Consider the following 27,436-nt stretch of genomic DNA (forward strand, 5'->3'; position numbering starts at 1 on the left):
CAGTCCTTTGGGGTCAAAGTAAATAAAGATAAATGCAATTGATTCACAGATTTTAAAAGTTTTGTTTCCTATCTACTTGTCTTAAAAGAAATTACTGTTAGTTACTCTTGGAGAACCAATTATGCATTATACTATGGGATGGGCCTCTGGAGTAAACACAATACGAGGGCTGACTCAGGATTAGTGCTTGTTGCTTCAACAGAAGATTGTTTCAGGCCAAGGGTCGTGCTTACTCAGGACTACCCAATGCAGGTCTATTCTTCAAGGAATGTTTAAAAATGTGTTTTTCTTAAGTGTGGAACATTTTATTCAACAGAATTGAAAAGCATTAACAGATCATTTTTATGGGAAAAAATCAAATAAGATAATATGTGTTTTATTCTAGCTCTTTACTCCTATATATCTGTATAAATTTTTTGATATATTAAAAATGCAATACAATTGAAAACATAAATGAATGAATAATGAATAAATAAAGATTATAATGCAAAAATATGTCATATGCCAATAATAAAAAATACCCATAATTCCATTATAGACACTTTTCAGTTGTTTTTCAGGTTGGTCTCTTAACATACACACTTTTCATAGGGAAGCAAATACATTTTTCAGTCTGCACCGAGAAAAAAAAAAAAAGTTTTATTATTGCATGTAATCATCTTGCAGGCATAGATTTATAACCTAAAATGCATTTTTACAATAGAGACAAAAAGAGCACCCCAAATGTTCCAGTCTTGTACTTTACAAGATTGTAAGAAATCGTACTGAAGGATTTGTTGATGTCTAATTCCAAGTCTGATTCACTGAAGTTTTAACTCTATAAAATGCCTCAATTTGCAGTAAGATTCAAATACTTAACAACACATCCAAAATCGCCTCTGTACATTTTTCACATACATCTATGTCATCAAGGCAGTGTGAGTTCTATCTGAGAATAAAGACGTTTACAAAGTGTCAAATTTAAAACCAAAAAAGAGTAAATATAATTTACAAGTAGAGTGTATCTATGCTACGCTTTAAGATCATTGTTCTATTGGCACAAGGATCTTTCAAAAGGAAACACAAATGTTTGACCTGTTGTTAATACTGAACCTGTAGGACACTTGGCAAACAACCTAAGCACCACTATAAGACTCAAGACAGTGCATATGTTTTGATTACTGTAAACAAGCCCCAAAGTATAAGAAAGAACTTTATGAACCAATACAGCAGAAAGGAGCAGAGTCAGAGGAACAGACAGGAGCAGAGCTAGATGAACTGCTTGTGTAATTTAAACTAGCAGTGTACATCAGACCAAGTTGTATTGTAGTCATGAAGACCTTTGCGATGCAGCTGGCTCTAATCACAACATTTCTCTACCTCCACTCAGGTAAGAATTAAATGTCCTGTAAATGATTTTTGCCCATTCATTTGAGCAAAATTTGTCTAGAAAGGGTCTTATTGTCCAAAAATCTGTATGTGCACGTTAAGATGCTAGTTGTTACTATGTTACTAAGGATCATGGGAAACAAACTGCCTGACACTATCCCAGGCACTTGATTCTTTGTCATGGTGCATTTTCAAGAGTAACAAAAGAGAAAATAGTAAAATGTAGGGCTGTCAAAAATAACGCAAATGAGATAAGTTTTATAATGATCTAAAGCTGTATCAGAACAAATATAAGACACATAGACTAGTATACGCCCATGGACCACTATGGAACTTACCTGGACGACTGAGGGATAACACAGATATAAGACAAAGCATCAAATTTATAACCAAAAAAAGGGTAACTGTGCATCTCTTTGTTTTCTGGATATATGCTCTGCTTTAAGATCATTGTTCTGTTGGCACAAGGATTTTTGAAAAGGAAACACAAATGTTTGAGCTATTGTTAATATTGAACCTGTGAGACACTCGACAAACAACAACCACCGTGAGCCTCTGAACACTGTGCATATATTTTGATTACAGTAAACAAATCCCAAAGGGCCACAGAGCAGAGCTGGAAGAGCAGACAGGAGCAGTGGTATCATCGTGGTAGTAGAATCGGCAGTATCGTAGTCTATTCATTACAATGTCTGTGTAATCCCTCAGTTGTCCAGGTCTGATCCAGAGCAAAAGACAAAGTCACTCCCACAACGATTTGTCCAGTTGACAGATTTAAACGTCATCTGTTGCTATTCCCTAGAATCGAAAACAACTTTGAAAATTTAGTACTGGGACAATAATAGGCCAAGGTAGGACAGCTATAAGGAAACAACTGCTGCTACTATCCCAGACAGTCGTTTCTGTGTCATGATGCAATATCACAGCAACAAAAAGGACTAACTGGGGGGTAAAAGTTAAATTAAAACATGTTCATGACTCAGGTACAGCAACCTTTAAAATTGGCGTCTAATTAGAACCAGTCTTGTTTTTTTTCTGTTTGTTTGTATAAGCTGGTCTGGTCTCTTTCAGGTGCTGGACTTCAGTGTATGACTTGCCATGACGAGACATGTTCTTTTCAAACCCCTCAAAACTGCCCCTCTGGGTATACACAGTGTTTCTCACATGTAACAACAGGTAACAGTCATGTTTTCTGTGAGTTTACATACACTTTGTTAGATCATACAACTTAAAGAAGAAATTTACCTAAAGTAGACAATATATGTTTTGTTAAAGAAGGGGTTATAGTTCTAACACATAACATATTTAGATCATTGTGTTAGCTTTTATTGTTTAAAAATGCTATATTCGCCGAAAACAAAATATTAATAAGTTGAATAAATTTCATTTTTGATGCTCTGAGTCCTGAAAGGAGAGTCCCCCCTCCTTCTGCTCTCTGCTCAGAGGGAGGGGGAACTCTCCATTCAGGCCCCTATTGCATTACAGTCGGCATGCATTTCACTAAAGAAACTACTGCACATCGCATCAGATTTGTGAAGTTGTAGTGTATTGTTTTGTATCATGCATGGATGTCATAAAACCTCTTCAGGCAGCACGCTTACAGTATGAATGAATGTAATAAATACAAGACAGATATGCTTAATGCTAATGTGAAGCATTCCAGGGAAAGAAACAGCATTACCATGGAAAAGCAGGTGGAATAATAATGAGAGAAGTTGTGGTCAGTGCTCATTTGCTACAATGTAAAAAGTTATGCATTGTTAATTGAAGATTCAATTAAAAATGCACATGAGGCAGTCAAAAGTACTATTGTGGCACAAGGCAAATGTGCTGTACAGGACTGTGCAAATGAAGCAACTGAATTTAAAATGCTCCAGATCCAACCATACACACATATAACATATGTCTCTTATTATGTACAAACAGAGTAAAGAACACTGGTGCTGACACATGCCCAGATCATGTTTATCTTACTACAGCCCACATCAGTAGGGTACAGACTTTCAGGGGTGTGGACTTTCCACTTCTCTGGCAATGCCTGTTCTATCGGGAACTTTAACGCCTATGTGGGCGGCCAGTCACCCCTCTCCATACCTGGAGAGGGGTGACTGGGGGAAAGGCTCCGGGGGTGAATGAGATGTGTTCTGAGTATCTTAAGGCTCTGGATGTTGTGGGGCTGTCTTGGCTGACATGTATCATTGTGTGGCAGTCGAGGACAATACCTCTAGACTGGCAGACCAGGGTGGTGGTCCCTCTGTTTAAGAAGGGGAGGAGGGAAGCGGGTGTGCTCCCACAACAGGAGGAGCAGTGTGGTTTTTGCTCCGATTGTGGAACACATGTGGTACTCGAGGGTTCATGGGAGCTTGCCCAACCAGTTCACATGTGCTTTGTGGATCTGGAGAAGACATTTGGCCATGTCCCTTGTGGTGTTCTTTTGGGGGGGAGTAGGGGGTCTGGGGCCCTTTGCTAACCACTGTCAGGCCCCTGTATAACCAGAGCAGGACCAGGAGCAATTCCCATTGCTGGCAGTAAGTCAAACCTGGTCCCAGTGCATGTTGGACTGCACCAGAGCTGCCCTTTGTCACCAGGTCTATTCATGGACAGAATTTTTAGGTGCGGTCAGGGGTCCAGTTCAGGGACCACATGATCTCATCCCTGGTGGCTTAATTGAATCAGGACCTGCAAACATCCATTGCCAGTCTCTACTGAACTAAAAGTAAAAGGTAGCTGTTAACTTGAAAACTTCGGCGTCATGAGATTACAAGTTGGAACAAAGTATTTTCAGCTAGACAGGATTTCACAAACGTGTGAATAAAACAAAACAACTCCAGATTTGTGGTGAGTATTAATATTATTATATTTATTATTTGAAAGAGTAAAACGTAACTAACTAAAAGTAACTAAAGTAAATGTAACTTATTACTATTAACTTCTGTCTGTGATGGGCCTGATCTAAGCAGCATCCAGAGTTCTTTAAAAGATCATCTCTTGACTGCAGTCAGTTCTATGTTGTTTCTCCTGTGTTTCAGTTTCCTTCCTGAAAAGGAATTGGACCTGGACAGTGAAGGGCTGTGCTTCTCCTGACATGTGCACACCTACAGGAGCTCACTTTTTTTCATTGGACACAGGCTCTGAGGCTCAACTCAAAAACACCTCCTGCTGCAACACAGACAACTGCAACGCTGCTGATCCTGTCTGTGAGTCATGTCTTATCACCATCAGAAGAGGTACCAGGAGGTGCTCAGTCACCCCTATGAGTAGAGCTGTGGCTCATATACAAAGCGGCACCAGGCCTCCAGACGTCTACCTTTAATATGGAGAGGTATGGACCTCAGGGAGATCCAAGGTCCATACACAAATTAAAGTTAGATTGAAATGGCTATGGCATGATTTATGTTAGATTATAATATAAACCTGATAAAACTATCATATAAATAGGTTTTTATTATTTATTTATTTATTATTTTTCATATAAATGTGGCCATTTCAATCAAATTATATATATATATATATATATATATATATATATATATACCGTAAATTTCGGACTACAGAGCGCACCTTGATATAAGCCGCACCAGCTAAATTTGAAGAGAAAATCAATTTTGTACATATATAAGCCGCACCTGAATGTAAGCCGCAGGTTTTCATATTGTAACATGAGTCATTTACACAGAAAGACGGTGCACCGACACACTTTTTTTTAAACTGTGCCTGAAAATTGGCACCAACACGACAACAACACGGGATGAACACATCTGCAGGTTTATAAAATAAAGCTGCACCAACACGGAAAATCTGCTTTTATTTCCTCTGAAAACTTTTGTCGTCTTTTACATTGACCAAGTTGGATTCATTGATGTCGAGCTTACGTGCAGTGGCTCTATTTCAGGGGTCGGCAACCCGCGGCTCCGGAGCCGTATGCGCCTCTTTCAGCCTTATACTGCGGCTCTGCGTGGCTTGGGAACTAACACAGACACAGCTCACAGTCCTGCGTAAAGAGCCCTGATTTTCAGACGCTGTGCGCACAGGGGTCAGGAGCAACTTTCGCCCGTCCCTAATGACACACTAATAAGCTCGTCCGTAGATGTATCATGAAAATCCTGCTGGAAATCGCCACAGAAATCTATTTGATGTAGTAGCAAGTTTATTATCTGCTCTTGTCTCCGCGGTGACGTATCACGTATAACACATCAGACACGACGCACAAAAGTAGAGCCACAAGCGAGTGAAAATGAGCCAAAACAAAAGTCTTTGGAGAGCTTTTAACAAAGGGGAAAAGGACAACTGAGGAGCCAGAAGAGGAGACTACGACCTCCAAGAAAAAGAAAGATAAATTTAACAGACAATGCCTACTTAAAATCTGGGTTTGTCGCTACAGGTGACTCACGCACAGAGTCCGCTCTGCGTAACATACGGGAAAAGCAAATAAGGCAATGAAACCTTCAAAACTGCTTTGGCACATGGAGACTAAGCACCTGGGATAAAATGATACGCTACGAGTTTTTTTGTTGTTGTTTTTTTAAAGAAACTGCGGAGTAGAGTAGACATAATCACATAATCAGCGCGATGCATGATGCAGCGGTTTGGTGAGTTGTATTTTTTTAATGCACTTAAGTTGTTTTTGCCATATTTATCTGCCACGTGTAGAAGGCTTGTCCGTGAATGTAAAACCTACATTATTCCGTTACATTATTGTTATTATACAGTGTTATCTTCATTTTAGATGTCAAAAAGTATTTGCGGCTCCCAGTGTTTTATTTTACGTGGAAAGTGGATCCAAATGGCTCTTTGCGTGTTAAAGGCCGACCCCTGCTCTGTTTCCTTTCTGTTTCTTTATCTTAAAAACGGCATCATATCCATTTCATGATGCGCAAAATGATCGTTCAAAATCAAAACTAGTGAATTCTTCAGAGCAGAATCTTTCCCCACGTCTGTCTCACTTTTACGTTTACAGCTAGAGAGCGCCCCCCAGGGGCCGTTATCCAGTAAAATTCCATATATAAGCCGCACTGCTGTAAAAGCCGCAGGGCTCAAAGCGTGGAAAAAAAGTAGCGGCTTATAATCCGAAATTTACGGTATATATATATATATATATATATATGGTAAATGGTCACATTTTTCTATAGCGCTTTTCCACATTCAAGGCACTCAAAGCGCTTTACAACAAGGAACCACTCACCCATTCACACAGCAGTGTACGCAGACACTGAGGGCGAGGTGGGTTAAGTGTCACAAGGACACAACAACAGCATTCATCTGTGTGAGGTAGAATCGCACCGCCAACCTATGGATAAGTGGATCTGACCGCTCAACCAATGATGTTTATGTCGAGAGCGGAATTATATATATATATATATATATATATATATATATATATATATATTAATATTATGAATCTTATGTGCACAGCAATCGTGTTCTGCCTCTGTTTCAGTGTCGGCTCCTTCTGGCTCTCTGCAGTGCTACGGCTGTGACCCGTTGACTTATGAATGCACTGCCAATGTGACCTGTAACACTCAGGAGACCTGCTTCCATATATGTAATTTCCATGAGCACATTGTCAACATGATGTTTGGATCTGATTACTTTCCGAACAATGGATCTTTGTGTCTGTTTCTACTGGTTTTCTTGTCTGTCCAGCCAAACCCACATAAAGCCAATAAGAGAAACGCATGGTCTGTTCAGGTCAAGTATGGTGGCTTATGAGTAATTAGGGGAAAATATAATAATGCAGAGCACTGTCTGAGGATTTCTGCAAATTAGCATAGCAATTAGTGAAGCAAATTAGCAGTTCCAAGTTAGATCGGTTGTTTGACACCATTGCTAGACTCGTCTGCATTCAAACCAAATGTAGGAGGGACTATCTGGCCAGGCAATTGTTCCACACGTATAGGGCTTTACTGGCCAGCCATGACTACAGGCTTTTCCAATAGAAGTTATACACCAACATAATTGTAATGAAAACAAAAAACTCACCCCAAAATTCTGATTGAGTGGTAGAATTTGTTCATGTAGCCATTGCCTTGTTCAAATCTACTTTTAGTTTTGTTTTTGGCCGAGCAGTAGATCTAGGTTGTTGCCTAACAGCATAGGGAGATAAACAACATTTTCCCTCGGCCCACAACAATGAATTAAACAATGAACAAAAGGTAAAGAGTTTAACTGTGAATGATCCCAATGTCCCCATTAGCAATGAATGTGTGCAGACCCTACAGTGTCCCTCTTGTTTATCTGGTTATACTGCTACTGTTACTACTTTCTTTTCATTTGTTTTTTTGAGCTCTTGGGGGAGAAAATTTTATGACTCAACATTGACGCACAAATCGATTTTGCCACCATTATGAGAACGTAAATGAGTTTTTCAAAGTCTTGACTAATTAAATGTCATGTTTTTCGTGGTGTTACATCTTTATTCAATGTAAAAACATATACAATCATACAAGACGCAATCATGCAATTTTTTTGTCATTTTAATCTCTCATCTCAATAACAATTGTTGGATAAATCACATCTTGCAGCATGGAATGCTTTTTTCACTAATTACAGTTCAAATATCTTCGACGTCACATGAACTGTATCATGGAGCTAATGAGATAACTACAGCAGTGAGCTCAGTGCTGACTAAGGACTAAGGTGACTGCAAGTTGTGTTCTTTTACCATTTGCTACCATTTGCAAGGTTATTAGATTTTTTTTCACCAGTAGATGGCAAATATGAAACCGGTTGTCCCCTCCCCCCTCAACTGGCCCCTCACCTCGTCTTTGTTCAGGCTCACCTGTGCTCTCTAGTCTTCGGTGAGGCCAAAGCTGGCACACTTGCAGACTGCAGTAACGTGACAGGCCAGCCAGTCAATTACAGATGGTAGCTTTAATACTAAAATAATATATTTGTGATATTTCTAATTTAAAAATACTTGAAAATAGCAAGTTGTGTCTTGTACTATTTTGTTGGTTATATATCAAATCACTACATAAAAAATTACACTTAACTAGTCAAGACTTTTAAGAAGACATTTACGTTCCTTTTATTAATATTACATAGTAACCTGTTTCTCACTAGATTGATATGTGTAGCACTCTGATGTGTAAAACTGAGTTTAATCTGGGATGGCTCTCACTGGAAACAAGGTCAAAATGTTTAAACAGATACTTCAGTGATTGGTTGAAGCGCCACAATAGTGAAAAAACCCACAAAAAAAATCAACATTTAGATACATTCAGTTGAGAGAGAAGCCCACACATCTTACCCACCAACAAATGCACAATGCACTTCCATCTGTATGTTTTTCACAAACTAAATAGTCTGTATTTCTGCTAAAATAGGCTCAACAACGTCTGTTGGCATCACTGTTTGTCTTGGTTTGTTTGGCGCTGGCTTCCCCCCCAAACCACAGTGCTGCTCTGTGATTGGTCAACTGGTGTGGGGAGTTTCACATGCAAAAAGAGTTTGCGAACTCAGAAAATCATGAGAATTCATCTTACTGGTAGGGCTAATTATACAGAGAATGTGTAGAAATAAACTGTTGGCAAAGGGGGGCAAATTTTGGCAGTTTTTGAAATACCAGCTACTTACTGCTAAAAATCCAAATGTTGTGATGCCATGTTTAACCTCTATATATTTTCTTCATTTAAATATTCTACTCTGCACTTAACATATTGTGCATCTATTTCATTTCAGCCACCGGTCAATTTGAACCTCCCCACATTTTGTTTGGCTGTGTGTCCAAAAATATGTGCAGTAACACCATTCTGTCTGAGCAATATTTTGGCACCACCGTCTCCTGCTGCAATACATCCCACTGCAATGTCCCAGGTCTGTCCTCTAGACCCCTCTTGGTCTCTTAAAGCACTGCAAAATTGACTTATAACCATGTTACAATTGTTTCCCACTTAAAGTTGTATTTAGAGTGATTTATGCATGTTTGAGTAATTTGTATTCTTCTACATTCAAATCTACTCTGATCTACCCCCATTTTCGCTGACACTGGTACGTGCCCACTGCTCTGTACTTACTTTGTACTCCAATTTTATTTTCTTAATCAGTGATACACATAGAATTTGGCAGTGTTGTGTGGTAATTTTGGCACACGTGAAAAAAACAAACAAAAAAGTGCTCTGCAAATCTGCAAATCTGCAAATCGCATCACAGCAGAACAGCACTTTGTTCTGATGATGTCTCCATGACGTCGGCTCCCACTGGGCACTGCAATTTTCCAACCCAGAGAGCAGTGGACTCAATTACTTTATTAGCTGTTTTAACTCAGTATTGCAATTTAAAATTTTGTTTAAATTTGAAAATGTTTTCAAAAGCATTCTACATTCATGAGAGTTATACATCTTTGTAGAGTGAGGTCTGAACTGTGCAGAAATGCAAAGGAACAGGTTCTGAATAAAAGCTTTTTTTTTTTTTTTACAGATGATACATGACCCAATAATGCTGCATTCAGTGGAGTAGCCCGCTGTGCAGTACAGGATAATTCATCCCCATTTTTGATCCCCATATGCATTTTTTAAGCCTGTGTGGTGTCTGAGTGACTCTGAGCTGCTGTGTCATAACATAAATTTATAACCACAAAACATCACCATGGCAACAGCCAATAAAATAGCGCATGAGAGGCAGACAGTGATGGAGCCAGAGGCGCAAGATGCAAACTCAAGAAATGGTGAAAATAATGTATTATTAATCACCTCTCGTACAGTTTTTAAACTGCAGCATTCTCATACACATTACCCCTTAGAATGTGTCCTCTGCAAATAATGACACCCAGTTCACAAAACTGTGCTTTTAATCCAGTTTGAAGTATTGTTTAAACAGTAAAAAGGCAAGAGTAGATCTTTGTGTTTGCTAACATCTACGCAGTGCAGATCAGATTGAACTGCTGCAGATTAGCAATAGTGACCCTACTTCATGTGCATTAAAAAGCATTTATATAAGCTACTGCTCCATATTTCACAAATAATAATAATACAGTTTTGACTTGTATCTAAAGTAGAAGTGCCATGCTCTGATCTTTGGAACACTTTACAGTAAAACGACTCACTTGGAGACTCTAGACCGGAAACAGCTGACGCGAGGTGTGTTTATAACTTTTAGCTTGTGGTGTGCGGTCTCTTCGCTGCCGTATCCTGCGTTAAACGTTATAATTAGATGCAGAAAGCACACATATAAGAGCTGCTTATACAATATAGCTGTGCTGGGACTAGAATAGTTTTGCTCGAATATATGGGGAAAAAAAATTGAACAGGCTCTTTACAGGACCAGACTCCTGGATTAACCAAGACTTTCCTTTTCCTTTCACAGAGCTGGGGCTTCAGTGCAGGACCTGTGGTGATTCCACATGTTCTTCTTCTCGTTTGATGACATGCACCAAATACGCACCAATGTGTTACTCTTCCGTCTACTCAGGTAATTATGCTGCGCTTTGATTGGTCAGTAGAGACAGATTGTATATAGATGAAGAGGTCCATTGGTCCTTCAAGAGGGAGTATTATGCTAAACTGACTTTTTGGAGCATTCTAATGTTATAATGTTGTTCCCTCATCAAAGATATCTATCCCGTGCACTCTTTGAAATCTCCTTATGGTTAGCAGTATGATTCTGTCCAATCCTCAACTCACAAGCCCCATGAGTGCACAAAAAAAACAAAAACAAATTCAGATGGTGTTTGTTTACAAAACCTGGCAGACCATGTCCCAGTCTGCATGTGGTCAAACAACCAAATAAGTCCAAACAAGGTAAACAAAGTAATTACTTTACACACCTAAAGGTGCTAATGCTTCACAAGGTTTTGTGAAGCATTAGCACAAAAACTTTACAGCTATAGTTGCTAATAAAAACTACTATCATACATCTAACCACACTTTTAGTAATAGACGAAGGACATCTCAATTACATTGAGCATTTGATTTTCAGACATGCTATGAACTGCATTATTCAAGTTATATGCTCTCTGCAGCAGCACAAATAAACACACGGAAGCTCCGGTAGGTTTCAATTTCAGTTTAACATAGCAGACTAAAGCAATGAAGTGCTAGTCTGTGTAACATAAATTAGACTGCAGTGTTAACAGGCAGCGGGCATGCGAGTATGCATGGACTTCTCCTGATGTGTTATTGGGAACTGAGAGATTCAAACTTCAACACCTCAATTGTACTACCAGGGTCAGCATGTATTTTGAAAAATCTGTTTAAATTGGACTAGGCCAGTTATCCAGTTTTCCTCAAGTACATGTAAATGTAGTAACTGGCTTTGGTCTGATCATTTTCAAAGTTTTTCTCCTTTCATTTCAGGATCTGACCACCTCTCAGATATAAGGAAGGGCTGTGCACTTCCCTTTTCTCTCTGTCCTACTGCAGGAAACCTGTTTGTTTCCTATCACTTAGGCTCTGAGTCTCTGCTCATTAATACGACATGCTGTGACACACCCAGCTGCAATGTTGGTGACCAATCAGGTGAGTGCTGTTATTTTTAAAACAACCTGTTAGTTTATATTTTACAGTTGACATGTGTGAAATAGGTTGTGAATTAAGGGTTAGAGATTCAGCAAGTTGTTAAGCAAGTATGCCCTCCTAGACTGTATACTACACACACATGCTGCTTTTATTCATCCAACTGAAACATATCCTGTCCACATCACTTACACTTTAAAGTGAGACATTTCAGGTGAATAGGAACAAAAGTTTACTCGCTATATAGTGACAATGAATAAAGTTAAGATATCCACAATCCGTCTTGAACCTCATACCTCGGTCCTGAGTCCTCCTGCCTTGTCTGGCAACCAAAATGACATAGTCACTGTATTCGGTGCAAAGGCAGTTGGTCTGGTACTGCAAGGTTTAAATGGCATTTCTAGATGGTATCAACAGCCACAGAGTAAACCGATCAAAGAAATGTATTCATTTTCTTCATTAGTGCAGACAGCCGTAGATTACCTCCAAATTTAGTTGCATGGCAAAATCAACATCTTTTTAAACAGTTTTAGAGGGTCAAATATGGAAAATATTTGTCTCATTAGATTTTAAATTTTAAATTTGAAGCATACATTTTCAATGTGTTTAAAAATTCTAAATAAAAAAAAAATCACCTTTTTAAATATGCAGCACAAATATTTTCAAACCTTCAAGCCTTGGCATTTTGGATGTGTGGTGAAAATTTTTTCACTGCAAATTTTACACTCTGAACTTAGACTGTTGATTTTGAGGTATTCAAAATATATGTGCTGAATATTTAAAGGTGATTAAAAATGAAATAAAATTCTAAATCTGATTAAACTAATTATATTTCATTGTCAGTCATATATTTGTTTCTATGGAGATGTTGCTTGATCTAGGATGTTCCACAGTATGGCATTAAAGTTATCCATCTAGTATGTATTCAATTGCAAGTGTTTTATTGCCTTAAAAACATGCATTCTTGGGATCACCATCTCTACATGTCCTTGACCTGTAACTAGGCCTGAGGATATTGCCTGCTTGTCTCATTTAAAATAGGTGAGTAGGATGCCTATTGTAGAACTTTTCAAGCAAAGCAATAACATCTTCATAGAGATGGTGCAGGCATAGGGTTAGCTTTGTTAGCCCAGCCATCACTGTGTGGTTTGCTGGGGCCACTGCCAGGCACAGACAGAGACTGCAGTGCATTGTGCGCTCTGCTGAGAAGGTGATTGGCTGCAGCCTTCCATCGCTACAGGACCTGTATGTCTCCAGGACTCGGGGGCGAGCAGGCCGTATAACAGCTGACACTTCTCACCCTGGACATGGACTATTTGAGCCACTTCCCTCTGGCAGGAGGCTACGGTCCATTGGAACCAGAACCTCTCGTCATAAGAACAGTTTCTTCCCCTCTGCTGTTTGGCTCATGAACACTTTATAATATCTGCACTAAACTGGACACTTTATAATACCGGTCACTTTAATAAGTCATGCTTGCACTGTTGTTCCGATGCTGCTGTTGTATATTTATATATATTTTATATATTTTCTACCTTTAAGTATTTTATTTTATTTTTAAGCATATATTTTTTTTACTTCGTGCATGCCCTTATTTGTATTTGTATTTATTCGGTGTGTTTTATGTTGCACTTTATCAGCAAAGTAAGTTCCTAGTTTGCGAACTGTGTTCACAAACGATGGCAATAAAAGGATTCTAATTCTGATTATACCACATTTGTCACCTTTTTTGTGTTTCAACAGTCACGCCCCCTGCTGGTTCTCTGCAGTGCTACAGCTGTGACCGCCACTTGAGTAATTGCACAGTCGGTGTGACCTGTAACGCTCTTGAGGTCTGCTCCATGACTACATTGACTACATGTAAGGACCTGTGGTGGAAAGAGTACTGAAAATCAGTACAAGTAAAAGTAGTTACATGGCTAAAAATGTACTCAATTACAAGTAAAAGAATAGTATCTTTTATGCATACATTTTACTGAGTAACTTCATATTGAGACTTTGCGTGTAAACTCGATTTCCCTGGCTCCCCGGTCTGAATGCAGCATTAGAGTTACCTAATTATAATATCATCTGAATGTCAGTCTATTAACCTTATTGAGTGAATATCTTTTTGAGTACAAAGTTAACCTGAAACACTTTGTGCATCTTTGCATTTCAGACAGTTACTCAAGACACATATTCGGATGTGTCTCAGAGAGCCTTTGTAACAACGTCAACATGTCTCAATTTTTCTTTGAGTACGATGGAGAAATATCTTGCTGCAACACGACCAACTGCAATACCCCACCCAACGCCACAACCACGCCCACTGACATAACTCCACCCACCACCGTAACCCCGGCCATCACTACAGATGGAGACGATGGAGACGACCACAGCTCGGTGTTTTCAACAGCTTGTGGTGTGCTGTCTTTGAATGTGCCACTTTCTCTTATGGGAGTCTGTATTCACATTATAATTGTAAAAGTCCAATTATATTCGCATAACTAAACCATTTATATAGTTTCTGGTCAACATATTCTTTAGGTTTAATATTTGCCCCATTTAAACACTCAACTGCGCTCCTTCCCTCTCCTGTGCATCTGCCTGTTAGAGCTTCCAGAGTCCACTTGTGTGCATTAACGTCACATAGCGCCAGATCAAAGACTGTAGGAAGAGTTTAGAGTTTATTTTTTGACAACATGCCTCTAGTGCACAATGTTAAGACCAAAAGAGCTGATGAAATAATCCATCTGTAGATTCAATATCGCAAGTACATCGCAGCGATGCACGGCACATTTCTCAAAAAAGATCAGTTGAATTCTCATAAAAGCAAATAACACATACATTTTACTTTTATGGGCACAAGTTTTAAAACTGCTGAGGTTGCAGCTCACAGACAGTGGCTGTGCTCAGCTCACTGAGATCAGGGGCAGAGAGGGAACATATAGGTCCACTGGGACCCACTGATACATTTAGACACAAGTGATCAAACTTTCTAAAATGGAAGTTGAGGACAAGTATACCATAAAAGTAGGCTAGTTGTTATATATTGTCATGTAAACAATTGCATGTTTTGAATTTTAGAGAAAAGTACTCACAGCAATGGGCCTAAATACTGCTAAAAAATATGATTTTCCCAAATTACAGGAAATGAGATTTGTTTTATCAAAAATGTCCTGGGGAATGGTCCCTCAGACCCCCTCACATGGTCCTTTTAGCTCTGTGTCATTTATTTCTGTTGTATTCTTTTTGGTCCCAGACCCCTCAGCTCATATGCACATATGCACAAAGCTTTGCTGCTAAACCTAAGCAGGCGCACACCTAAAAAATAATCTCTAAAGAAGTAAATTCATGTCTGTGCATGTCCCTTTGTATAACTTTTATTTCATAGGACTGTTATGATATATGATATAATATACAATTATAATATAGTCGCAATTAATTATAGAGTTGTCCATAGTTATGTGTGATAGATTTTAGTGTACTATTTTAAAGCAACTGTAAAATTTCATAAATTTGATCTGAGTCCCAGATATGAGGCAAATATATCCAAATCAACATAACATTTGTAATACAGATTTATTCTTAGTTACACAAACAATGGACACGATTTCCCATTTATTTGTTATAATTTGGTATTTTGGTTCTCAAAAAGCAGAATAAGCCTCACATGATGCCGTGTACCAATTCAACGGTTGCACACTACAAAGTACCGTTCAAAGGACCCGGCCGACGAAGGGTGCTCCTCCATGTTGCCCTTGTCGACCACAAAGGCCATGCCAAAACGGGACAGGCCTACACCACAGAGTGTACGTCAACCACTGTCTGTGCATGACACGGCATGAGTCTGTCATCTGGGTTGCCAGTTTCAATGCTGAAATCCAAATCAAACCTAAAAGGACTCTCTCTGAATGGTCACTGCCTAAGCCACAGCTCCTGCAGCCAATCATTAATTAGTGCAAGGTTACATACAGTTCTTTTAAATATATTTTGCAGATTTGTTTTTGCTTATTGCTTACTAATATATGTATTTGTTTGCATTAACAATATCTAAAAATGTGTTGAGAATTAAGTTTTATCTTTTCTATATTTTCAAGCATGTTACTTAGTATTAAGCAGTGGTATCATGAGTTGTACCAAACCTGTGATCACTGTAACCAGTGACTGAGTGAGGATAGATGAGGGAAGATTGGGTGACACTATTCAATGATGTTACGTTTGTTAACGAGTCTGTAATCTTTCAAATGAGATCTTCAGATCTCATTTGTGAAAAGAGCAAAATCTTTTTCTTTCTAATTTGTATGCATTGTTATACTAATTAACACTGAACCGACATAAGAGTCAGTGCAGAAGCCCAGCAAGTGACATGAGTGAGAGCTTTGTTCACAAAATAACATAGGTGGCATCATATTAACAGTTGGTTTTATTATTATTATTATTATTATTATTATTATTATTATTATTATTATTGTAGTGCAACATTTTATTTTGATTATGCATAATTCCAAAGGATAAACACATCTAAGCCTTGGTCATTTCTCTCTGTGATTAGATTGTTGTTAAACTGAGTTCTCACATTGCTTTCTGTCATCTAAATAAATAGGAAAAGAGCAAGTCTTTTCAACGGCGCTTTGAGATTAAATGAAAATAAAATGATCCTGATACCATAAAACAGCCAAAAGTCCCATCAATAGTTCAGTTACATGTATGAATGGGAGCTTTAAAGTTGTGTGGGGTGCCTGATTTTCCAACCATGAAAAGCCTGTGCACAAGAAACAGGTATTTAACTGTCATTGCGTTTTTCAGTGGTATAAAATGGTCTTTGATATTATTGCTTATTAACAGAGGAATAAAGAGAATGATTGGGCCCGAATGGAGTCATTGCTCATAGGATAAACAGAACTGTTGCAGCTCCAGGACAAATGCTACTGGATGTTTTCCCAAAAAAGTGAACCAACCACAACATATAACATTTGTGAAAGCTGTCTTTTATATAGTGTAATTGCTTTACTTTTTTTTCTTCAAACATTGATACCCGATATCCTCCTCAATCCCACAAAAGCTAAAAAAAGATGCTATATAAACTTCCGTACTCCAAACACTATATTTAGATGCACATCAAAAACTCAGATTATCTGATTTCTGGAGTTATCAGATTATTGAAATTTCATGTAAAACAGCTACAGCTGATGTGAATAATCTAATTTATTTCTGTTCACACATGTGACGGTTTTGACAAGGGAAATTATGCAATAAAAGGGCAAACTAATGTGGCAAAGACAAAAGTGAAAAAAAAAAATTATGAGCCATTTTAAAATCCATTGTTCTTTGTGTTCCAAATATAACAGTTACTCTAAAAATCCATTAATTCACTGACACGTCACCTGGTGTTTTTGATAATCAGATTTAATTTGTGCATGTCGACAAAACACACAAAATCAGATATAACACTGGTAATTGTTATCCGTTTGTTCTATCTAACAGATTTTTTTCTGGCCATGTAAATATTTGGAAATACCTTACCTATAGTAATGCATTGATTTGCTGTAGAATCATGCACTGAAACGTACAGATGGATCGTGGCCTCAGGAACTGGGCCCGCTGTTCATATTTACAGATATAACTATTCATAAGCCTACTGATGCCAAAACAACCATATACAGCCTCTCTGCCTGTGCACTCACCTGTGGAACTGCGCTGGAAAAGGCAGAGCAGAGCCAACCCAGTTTAATGCATGTAGAACACACGCTGTTTCTCCACAATATTTAACCCCTTACACTTACTGCATAAATGCATAAAATGCCTATCACAATGCATCAGCTGATGGATACTACCACATGAGTGCACACACAGAGTTAGAACGCACAAGCACATCACCCTCAATAACTGGACACAACTATAATGAGCACGTTTTAACTTTATGTGTACTCATTAGGCTATAATCCAAGTTACTGCCCATAGACCGTATGATAAAACCAGCATCTCACTCACTGCTGCCATCTTCAACAGACGAGTACTGTCACACACGTTGCCTATAGGTCACCATCCAATCTGTAATCTAACCATGAAAGTATAAATCCATGAATTCATTCATTCTGTGCTCAGTGAGGTCTGAATGTCAATAAATCGTAGTAGCCTGGTTATTTTAGATGCTCTTCTGAACAGTTCATTACAACTACCTTAGATAACAAACAAACTGCTCCTCTTTGAAAAATAATTATTTTATTATAATTACTAATCATTATTTTTCCAAAAATAAAGTCAAAATGAAGCCATATTCTTTTTCTTTTAAACTCCATCGAACATAAAACAGACTAAGCTAGCACTATAGTCAGGCAAATAAACAATCTGGTGCCATCTGGTAGCTTGTGCCCATAGACTGTATAAAGAAGTGGACTAAGGGAGTGTGGCATCACCCATAGCATTCAGCTCCAACCAGGTGAAGTGGACGCTTAGCAATGTTGTCAATCAAACCTGTGTTGTACAGGTTTGAAAAACCAAACCTTGGAGAAAGAAGGTGCCTGATGTGTCTGTTATGAATGTTCATTTTTTGATTTATTTACAAAAGTTAAATAAAAATACCAGGATCATGTAGAGATGGGAACATTTGATGGAGCAAGAAGCACGCCCATGCCCACTTCCTATTTGGAATGTGGCAGCTAGCAGGTTAACTATGTCCATTTATATATACAGTCTATGCTAACATGGCAAACTGCAAAGAGACAATCTGATTGGTCAGTTTAATGCTAGGGCCAGCTGCTTGCAGACAGAAGGCCCAAGGAAAAAGAGGGCATTTGTGAATGTGTAGCCCCTAAAATAACACAAAATCTGATAAGATTTGAGATAATTTTATATCTTTAGAAATGTGTTTAAATGATGCAATAAAATCATTAGTTTATTTTTATTTTTTTTGCTGAAATGTCAGGGCCAACAGAGAAGGCCCTGCTGGCCCTGACGGCACATCACTACCGATGGAAGATCCAATCTGACCCAGGAGACATGGCCTTTAATGGCGCACTAGAATAACAGAGCCAGCTAATTTACAAAGGCTTCATAAAGGTCAGCTGATAGGACAGGAATAGAGCTGGGTATTACATCTCGGCTAAATGGAAAGGCCATGTGGTGTAAAGGTGTGAAATGAAAAACAGGCAGTATGCTTTTGGTGAGCATGACGATAATAGAGAGAATTAGTGAATGTGATGAAAATATGGGGTTTATATACATTTTATGCTGCAAGTATTATATTTGCACAGACCCAACATAGGGCCTCAGTTATAAGTCCCAACGCTAAACTGCGAGTATAAAATGAAAGTAGCACGTGCAATTAATGGGTGTGTTGTGTATGATTTTCCAATGGAAAGTATGCATATTACATCTCATACTTTTCAAAAAATCACAATCAGTAATGGCAGATGGATACACATCTCCATGCTCAGTAATAAAAAAGGATCTTTCCCAAGGTTCAATTCTTGGTCCATTACTTTTTACTTTGTATATTAATAATATTTTCCCGCCATCTTCCTATTGTACTGCCCATTGTTATGTGGATGGCACAATTTTGTATTATATTGCACCCACTGCTCAAGAAGCTCTTTCCAAATTACAAGCTAAATTTTCTAAAACTGGACCTAAACCTCTGTACTTTAAATTCTGACCTCATTGAACAAGTATATGATTGAATACCAAGATCTTGTACAAAATTTGGGATTTGGATGTACACTGTTTTGTTTTTTGTTTTGTTGTTTTATTATTATGTCTGCTCAAATAAACAATATTCATTCGTTCATTCATCTTTTAAAACACACATTGACAACCTTTCACAAAAACTTAAAATTCAAATAGGTTTTCTTAACAAGAATAAAGTCTGTTTCTCATATAAAAATAAGATAACATTAATTCATCTATAGTCCTTTCTTCACTGGAAGAAAGGACGATAGAGGGTGACATTATTTATGGCTACGCAGCAAACATTACCAATAACCTTGATACTATTTACTACAGTGCACATCATTTCATTACTTTTGATCATTACTATACCCACCACTGTGATCTATACAGCAAGGGTGTCTGTACCCCTCCAGACCCTGCAGACTTATACACACACACCCACATTTTCATTTAAAAAACTATATTGGCAAAATTTCCACAGTATCTTACTTCCCTAATTCAATTCGGTTCACCTCATTACCATACCAGGTCTCAGGAAAGACTGACCTTAGCAGTACCACAAATCTATACAGAGCAAGGGAAAACTGGTTTTAGTCCAGTCCGTTGTAACTGTTTTAACTGAATGACTTGTGGACCACAGGTTCAATAAATATTTAATTGTACATCCTTTAACTGTGTACTCAAGACTCCCTTGAAAATGAGATGCTGAGTCAGACATTATTTGGTTTGCTGTGACACTAAAGCTCCGACCAGAGAAGTAGGAGGAAAACAACTGCAGAAGTGGCCCTGACAGACCAACCATGTCCCTCAGCCTTTTTAACAAGACATGATGACCGAAGGTATAGAAGGCTGAGGACAGGTCTAACAGAACAGAGCATTTTTCATAATAACCAGACACCATAATGTCACTGGATACTTTCAACAAAGCTGTTTCCGTCGAGTGATGTTTACAGAAACCTGACTGGAAAGTGTCATAAATGTTACAGTGTTCCGGAAAAGCATGGCAGTTGTTCCAAGACCACTTTCTCTATGATTATGAACAAGAATGGGATTTTAGAGATAGGCCTGTAGTTTTTGGGGTCTGCCAGGTCCAAGTTTGTCTTTTTGAGAAATGGCTCTACTACAGCATGGACTAGGAAACACACCAGTTAAAAGAGGAAGATTAACCACCACCACGGTAACCCTATAAGGAAGTCCATCAGATGAACAAGAGGAGGGTTTTATCTTGGTTACCAGAGCCAAGACGTCCATTACAGTCACAGGCTTAAAATAAGCCATTTGTGGGACATAGGCTCAACACAACCAGGACTATCACAGAGGTGGGATTTGTTGATAGTGTATGGGGGATGAGAACAAATCTCCTGTGCAAGCAGGGCCGGCCCTAGCCTTTAGGGGGCTCTAAACTGAATTTGCCCCCAGGGGCCCTCTCCACTTCAGTGCCACATATTCATATTTGACAACATTAAGACATCAACACAACCAGCTGTTAAAAGACTGAAAATTCTAGATGCTCACAACACCAATAGCCACCAGTATAACAGCATAAAACATGTAAGGAAAGAGGGTCTGCCAAATTCTGGTGCATTTTAATGTGTTACAATTGACTAAAGTGGGCTTACATTTATCAACTCTCTATGTCATAAAATGCAGGGTTAGATAGAGTAACCAAATGATGTACTTAAACAAGGGTACACTTACTTCAAAATCATATCACTCAGGAGGTAATGCGGATACATTAAGAGTTGCATAAGAGAAACAGCCTGGACATAATATCAGATTTATAATCATCAGATCATTTGGACTGAACATTAAACAAAAAGATTTTAGAATCACATCATTTGTATGTTTATTGTCAGGCTTTGGATGCGAGATTTTGCCTAAATATGCATATTAATGAGTAGGATGCACAGATACTGATAACAGTATGGGGTGCCAGTACTCTACTCGTCACATGCAAGTCGATACCAAGAGCCGATACCAGCTGTAACTGTGGCTCTTGTTTGAGACTCACAGCTCATCTCTCCACAGAGCAGTGAGCTCTGACCATAAAGATGAACACTGATCTGCACATTCAGCAAAGCTGTAATCACATGTGACTGTCACATGAAATATACAAATACTTAAGACTCTACAGGGTTTTATAGTTGACAGAGAATGCCAGAGCGGTGCTTGTGTTTAAGATAGTAGCATGCTTTATTTATTTACGTATTTGCTTGTGCTGCATTGTAACTTATTAAAATGAACAAACACATTTAGTGACTGAACAGAGCGGGTTCAGAGCTTTTAAAAGACGTACAGCCTCGTACAGCCTGTCCATATGTGTGAAAGTGTGGCCCTGGAAAAAGTAACACAACAGCCACTGTTATGCTAACAGTGGCTCCTTAGCAGCTAGCTCGTTAGCAGTTAGCCTGTTAGCAGTTAGCTCGTTAGCAGTTAGCTCGTTAGCAGTTAGCTCGTTAGCAGTTAGCGCGGAGTGCCGTCTGCAAAGAGGAAGCGGTGAATATTAGAGCCAGGTGCTTATCTAAATAGTTTGAGTTCTACCTTACTACAGTGATTTCAGCAGATAAGTATTCTAAGATGAAAACGTAGTCTATAGTAGTGATTCAAATTTATAATATAATGAAACAGCAGTAAAAATAATATCTGGAAATGGTATCTTTACTCAGTATTGGCGAGTACTCAAAATCAAATACTCGTTTTGCAAAAAGTGGTATCGGTACATCTCTATATGAGCATTCACAGCACATTCAGGAGTCGTTCACAGGTCGTTCTTTTGTTCAGCAGATGTAACAGGTTTGTGCCATAATCAATGTTAATGTGACACAGGAGCAGTGAATCTTTAACTCCACTAACATCATCTCACAGTTTAGAGACAAAAGGATCAGACACAACCAAAACCAGCCAGCGTAATAAACAGACTCACCTGCTATCCTCTGTCCCTCTGATGCGTGTCCTGTCTGTCCTCTGCCGCTCTGAGGTGTGTCCTGTCTGTCCTCTGTCCCTCTGAGGTGTGTCCTGTCTGTCCTCTGTCCCTCTGAGGTGTGTCTTGTCTGCAGAATTATACACGTCCAGCTCCACTGTTTTATCTGCAGGTCCAATGGTGTAAAGTTTGACATACTTCGAGTCTTCTCTAAAAAGTCCTGTTCTCAAAACGATGTTCCTCTGGGCTCTTCATACATTGCCTCGTACTTTAGATAAACTGAACTTCACTAAGTAAAGTATTTTAGTTTGTAGTACACCCATTCAAATGTCCCTCTGCTGCCTCAGTGCTCCCAGCGAGGGGAGGGGTCCTTCACACTGGTGTAAACACGTAGCTGTCCACACCAATGCCTGATTCAAAAACAAATGTAGGCAGCACATATTTAGCTACTGGAAATAAAACATCTAGTTGTTTAAGAAGGATATTTAGACTAGTATAAACCCCCGAGCACCAGTTAGTTTTCAGAAAAAAATTTCAATCATTATTTTCAATATAAATGTGTGGGCTCTTGGGAGCAGCAGCTGCTTAGTCTGCTTACAGGCTGGGCCTGCCCTGCCTGCAAGACCAAAATCTACCATTTTAACCAACTCAAACCCCATATACAGACAATCCTCAGATTTCATGTCACTGGAAAAACGATGAGTAAAACAAAATCAGTGCATGAAATGAATTCACATAAATAAATCACCAGCAACAGAAGTTACATCAGATTTTATACTAACCATGTTTGTGAATAAACACAAGACCCTGTAGTATCTTAAACATTATACTTCTTAGAGCAGACTCAGGAAACAACTGAGTCCTACAAAAATCTGTCAATCAGTGTAGGAATAAAACTGAACCTGAATGATACACTTTGGAAGTTCATATGGACCTGTCTTTCATCAGTTGATATAAAGTCGCCTTCATGTAATCAAATATAATGTACAGATTGTCATTGTTACTTAAGGAGGATTACCTCCTTAAGTTTGATTACATTTACATGGTTACATTTCTTCAAGGACTGGAATAAAGCAGATCAAGTTAGCATGTGTATAATAATGTAGTAGTACAATTTAATCACCGCAAACCTAATAATGCTGGAAAAGAAAACACATGGGTCACTGCAAGGGTTATGAAGCAGGTCTAGACAATTACTTAATAAAGGCTTTAAAATATTTATTTAAATGTATTGCCAAGGGAAATGTTTAGATTTTAGGAGGGAATGCACATGTAGACTTGTTTATTGGGTAGATATAAATTTCTCTTGCAGTGGCATAATACAGTATTTTCATGCAAAATGTGAGAAGTTGCTGTAATGATAAATTAACAAAGCCTTTATTACATGCTTGTTCACAATCTACATATTTGGAGGGGTATACTTGCTGGTGGTTAATCTCCAGTATATAATGGAAAATGGGTGCCTGGGTCAGGGCGCCAACAGCATATAAAAATCACTTTCTGCTTTTAGCGACTCAGCTGTGTGACTTTACGCTGTGACAAAATTTAGAGCAACATTTTAATGTATGAATACAATTACAGAAACAGACATAAGGCTGAACATAATCAAAACCATAGCTTAATTACAGTATCTATATTAGAACTGTAGTTCTTAGTAGTAGTTGACCATGACTAGTTGTGAGGCACTATTGTGCCTTGTCTCCCTCTTTGCTACAGAAATGGGGAGATTTTTACAAATGTCATAACTTTTGATGCCCCATTCCTTTAGATCATTTTTAAATGTGAGAATATTCCAACAAACACTCAAGGAGTTCATAAAAGCATCATGTGTTAAACCTGACAATTTGTGACATTTGGTGATTTTACCATTAGAATAACCAGGAGAGTTTCTGTCACCGCTACTGAAAATTGTGCAAAATTTCTGAAATTTTTTGTCAACCCATATTCAATTTTATTTCAATGTGTAGGAGACAATAATTATTTCCCTTCACCTCTGCTCATTTCTGTCCATGCGCTCCCCCCTGTCCCACATCACAGCTGCTCAGCCTCAGCAGAGGCCATCGGTTGGTGCTGGGCAGTGATGCGCGGGTCCAACTTGTGATTTCCACAATTTTCTCTCATCCCAACCTGCTCTTCATTTATTAGAAAAGGCTGCACATAAATAAATAGCATATTTTTAGTGCAAGCTTAGTTTGAGCCTATTACTCTCTAACTAATTAATTGGCGTAAGTCTAATAGTCGTTTAAAATGAACTGGAGGTTTGTGTCTTTCCCTTCACATCCCCTCTCTCCCACTCTCTCTCGCCCTCGTTCACTTCAGCCCTGTATCACACAGCTACAAAGTGCAGGGACAGGAGCAAAAGAGGCATGGAGGAAGGCAGACACATGTATATCAGCTCTCAAAGACCTTTCATGGACAAAGGGACAGTGGTGCATGTTTTATCACAATCTGATTCATATTCACAGAGAAATTAGGCTACTCCAATGAGGAAATTAAATTATACACAACTAAATGCAAAGATACACATGGACCGTGGAGATGTGAGGTGGTGGTTGGTCTTCTTGGCTTTCTTTTATCGTGGACTGTGTAGCAATAAAGTCCTGTCTTGTGAAAAAACCTCTGCAAAAGTTTCAGCGCATCTGTGATGTCAAGTTTCCACGATAAACAACTAGACGACAGAGGGCCCAGAAGAGAGACTGTGGGTTCAGCACATTATAAAAATCATATTTACGATCCTAGTGGGCTCTTTACCAGCTTGTGGTGCTTGGGGCTTATAATGCATATGTGTTTAAAGCCATAAACTATCACCACACTCATTCTGCTGTCAAAATATGTTCACAACTAACGCATGGCTCTATTAGCATAGCATTCACGGGGGATAAAGACTTCATTTGTTTATCATTGTTCATTTCCGTAGCTGACAGCAAAGGGAGCTCCAGTATTTAAATACTTCATTGGAAACGCAGGTTCAGTTTACACAGTATATTATCCAAATGCAAACACTATATTAAGTTAAAAAAAAAAAAAAAGAAAAGTGAAATACTAATCCAAAAGCACTTTAAAAAGGAATTTGAAGTCACAAGAATAATAATAGTTTTCAAAGTTCAGATTAAGACCAAAAAGATCCGCTATTTTATATTTTGGAAGCAACTTTTCAAAACATATTTTTCATCATACAAGATTCCCTGTTTTGTTAATTAAATCCAGTCCCTGCACATATCCACAGACTGCTGTCAAATCATGCACGTTTAGTGAGAATTGAGTGTCGCTCTAATTTGATCAGAACAACAGGAACTTCTCCAGACAGTTAACCCAACTGGCACCGACTCAACCAATCTGCTCCTGTCTAAATATGCTGCCAGAGACTGCAGGATTAACAGACCAAAAATAGTCCAAATTCACCAGTAGTTGCCAGTAAGTAGCACATTACAATAATTCATGAGTACAACATAAAAATAATTTAAAAAATATGCATATATATGAGGGGTACAATGTGTCGGACAACCTCTTGGACCACCGTCAGTCACGTCACATCATGGTTTCATTATTTCATCAAGATCACATCATTCTAACCTACAGCTACAGTGCTCTATAATAAAGTATATTCTTCACAAACATCTCCAGAGAAATAAATGAGATGTCCTGATATTGAAGATTTAGGGTACAATCTACATGATCTATGACACCTGTGCTAGGGAAGGCTAATGCTTAAAGGGCCCATATTACACGATTTTCTGATCTATGTTATAATATTGTTTTCCATCAAAAACACACCCAGTTTTCTTTTGTTTTATTCACACTTTTCACATATAAACCCTGTGTATTTAGGCTGAGTTCTTCTTTCACACGGAAGAGACTCTGTTCCAACTTGTGATGTCATGTGGTAATACAGGAAGTACTGCATTTTTAATTTTTTTTTTACTCCATACACCTTCACTAGAATCATATGGATCATTTCAGCCCTGGAATTGCCTACCGCTGCTGAATTCAATTCAATTCAATTTATTTGTAGTCATTGTCACAGAAGAACAACGAAATTGTGTTTGGAGCATCCCATAAAGTGCAAACCCATAAATAATAAATACCCCTTAAAACCCAAGTGTAAACATTAACCCAGTGTGGCTTCAGTACAACATGACAGTCTTGTAGCAGCATGATGGTGTCAAGTAAGGTGCACAAAAAAGGGACATACAGACAGGGACCTGAGAATGATGACAAAATGCAACAATGCAACCAGTTCAGTGTTATTAAGAGATGGATGTGGTTTTTGTCCGTGAGAGGGGGGCAGAGAGGGGCCGAGAGGGGAGAGGGGCAGAGTTCAGGAGCCTCACAGCCTGTGGATACAGACTGTTGGTCAGTCTGGATGTTCTGGCCCCTATGGACCTGTACCATCTCCCTGAGGGCAGCAGGTGAAAAAGATGGTGCGCAGGGTGATGTTGGTCCCGCAGGATGTTGTGCACTCTTCTCAGACAGCGAGTGGAGTAGGTGCTGATTTCTGGCAGAGTCATTCTGATGATTCTACCGGCTGCTTTCACCACCTGCTGGAGTGCCTGCTGGTCAGCCTTAGTGCAGCTGGAGAACCACACTAAAAGTCCATACGTCAGAACGCTACTGATGGCACAGTTATAAAAGTTCAACATCAGAGGTCTGGGAATGTGGGCACTCCTCAATTTCCTCAGGTAGTAGAGGTGCTGTTGGGCCTTCTGTACGGCTGAGGTGATGTGATCGCCCCAGGACAGGTCCTCAGTCATGGTTATCCCCAGGAATTTAAAACTGCTCACCCTCTCCACCGCTTCGGTGCCAATGAGGAGAGATAGGTGGTTGTTGTGACTTTTTCCGTGGAAATCCACAACAATCTCCTTGGACTAAAGATAAAAGGTAGCTGTTAACCTGAAAACTATTACTGCATGACATTACAAGGTGGAACAGAGCATTTTGAGTCATTTTAACAGAAACAAAACACAGGTTGAGGTATGTTTTTGAGGAGGTAACAACATTCTAATACGGCTTGAAGCTCACAAGAGTCAATTCTGTGTATAGAGCTGCT

Source organism: Periophthalmus magnuspinnatus, chromosome 14, assembly GCF_009829125.3.
Source record: "Periophthalmus magnuspinnatus isolate fPerMag1 chromosome 14, fPerMag1.2.pri, whole genome shotgun sequence".
Classification (NCBI taxonomy): domain Eukaryota; kingdom Metazoa; phylum Chordata; class Actinopteri; order Gobiiformes; family Gobiidae; genus Periophthalmus; species Periophthalmus magnuspinnatus.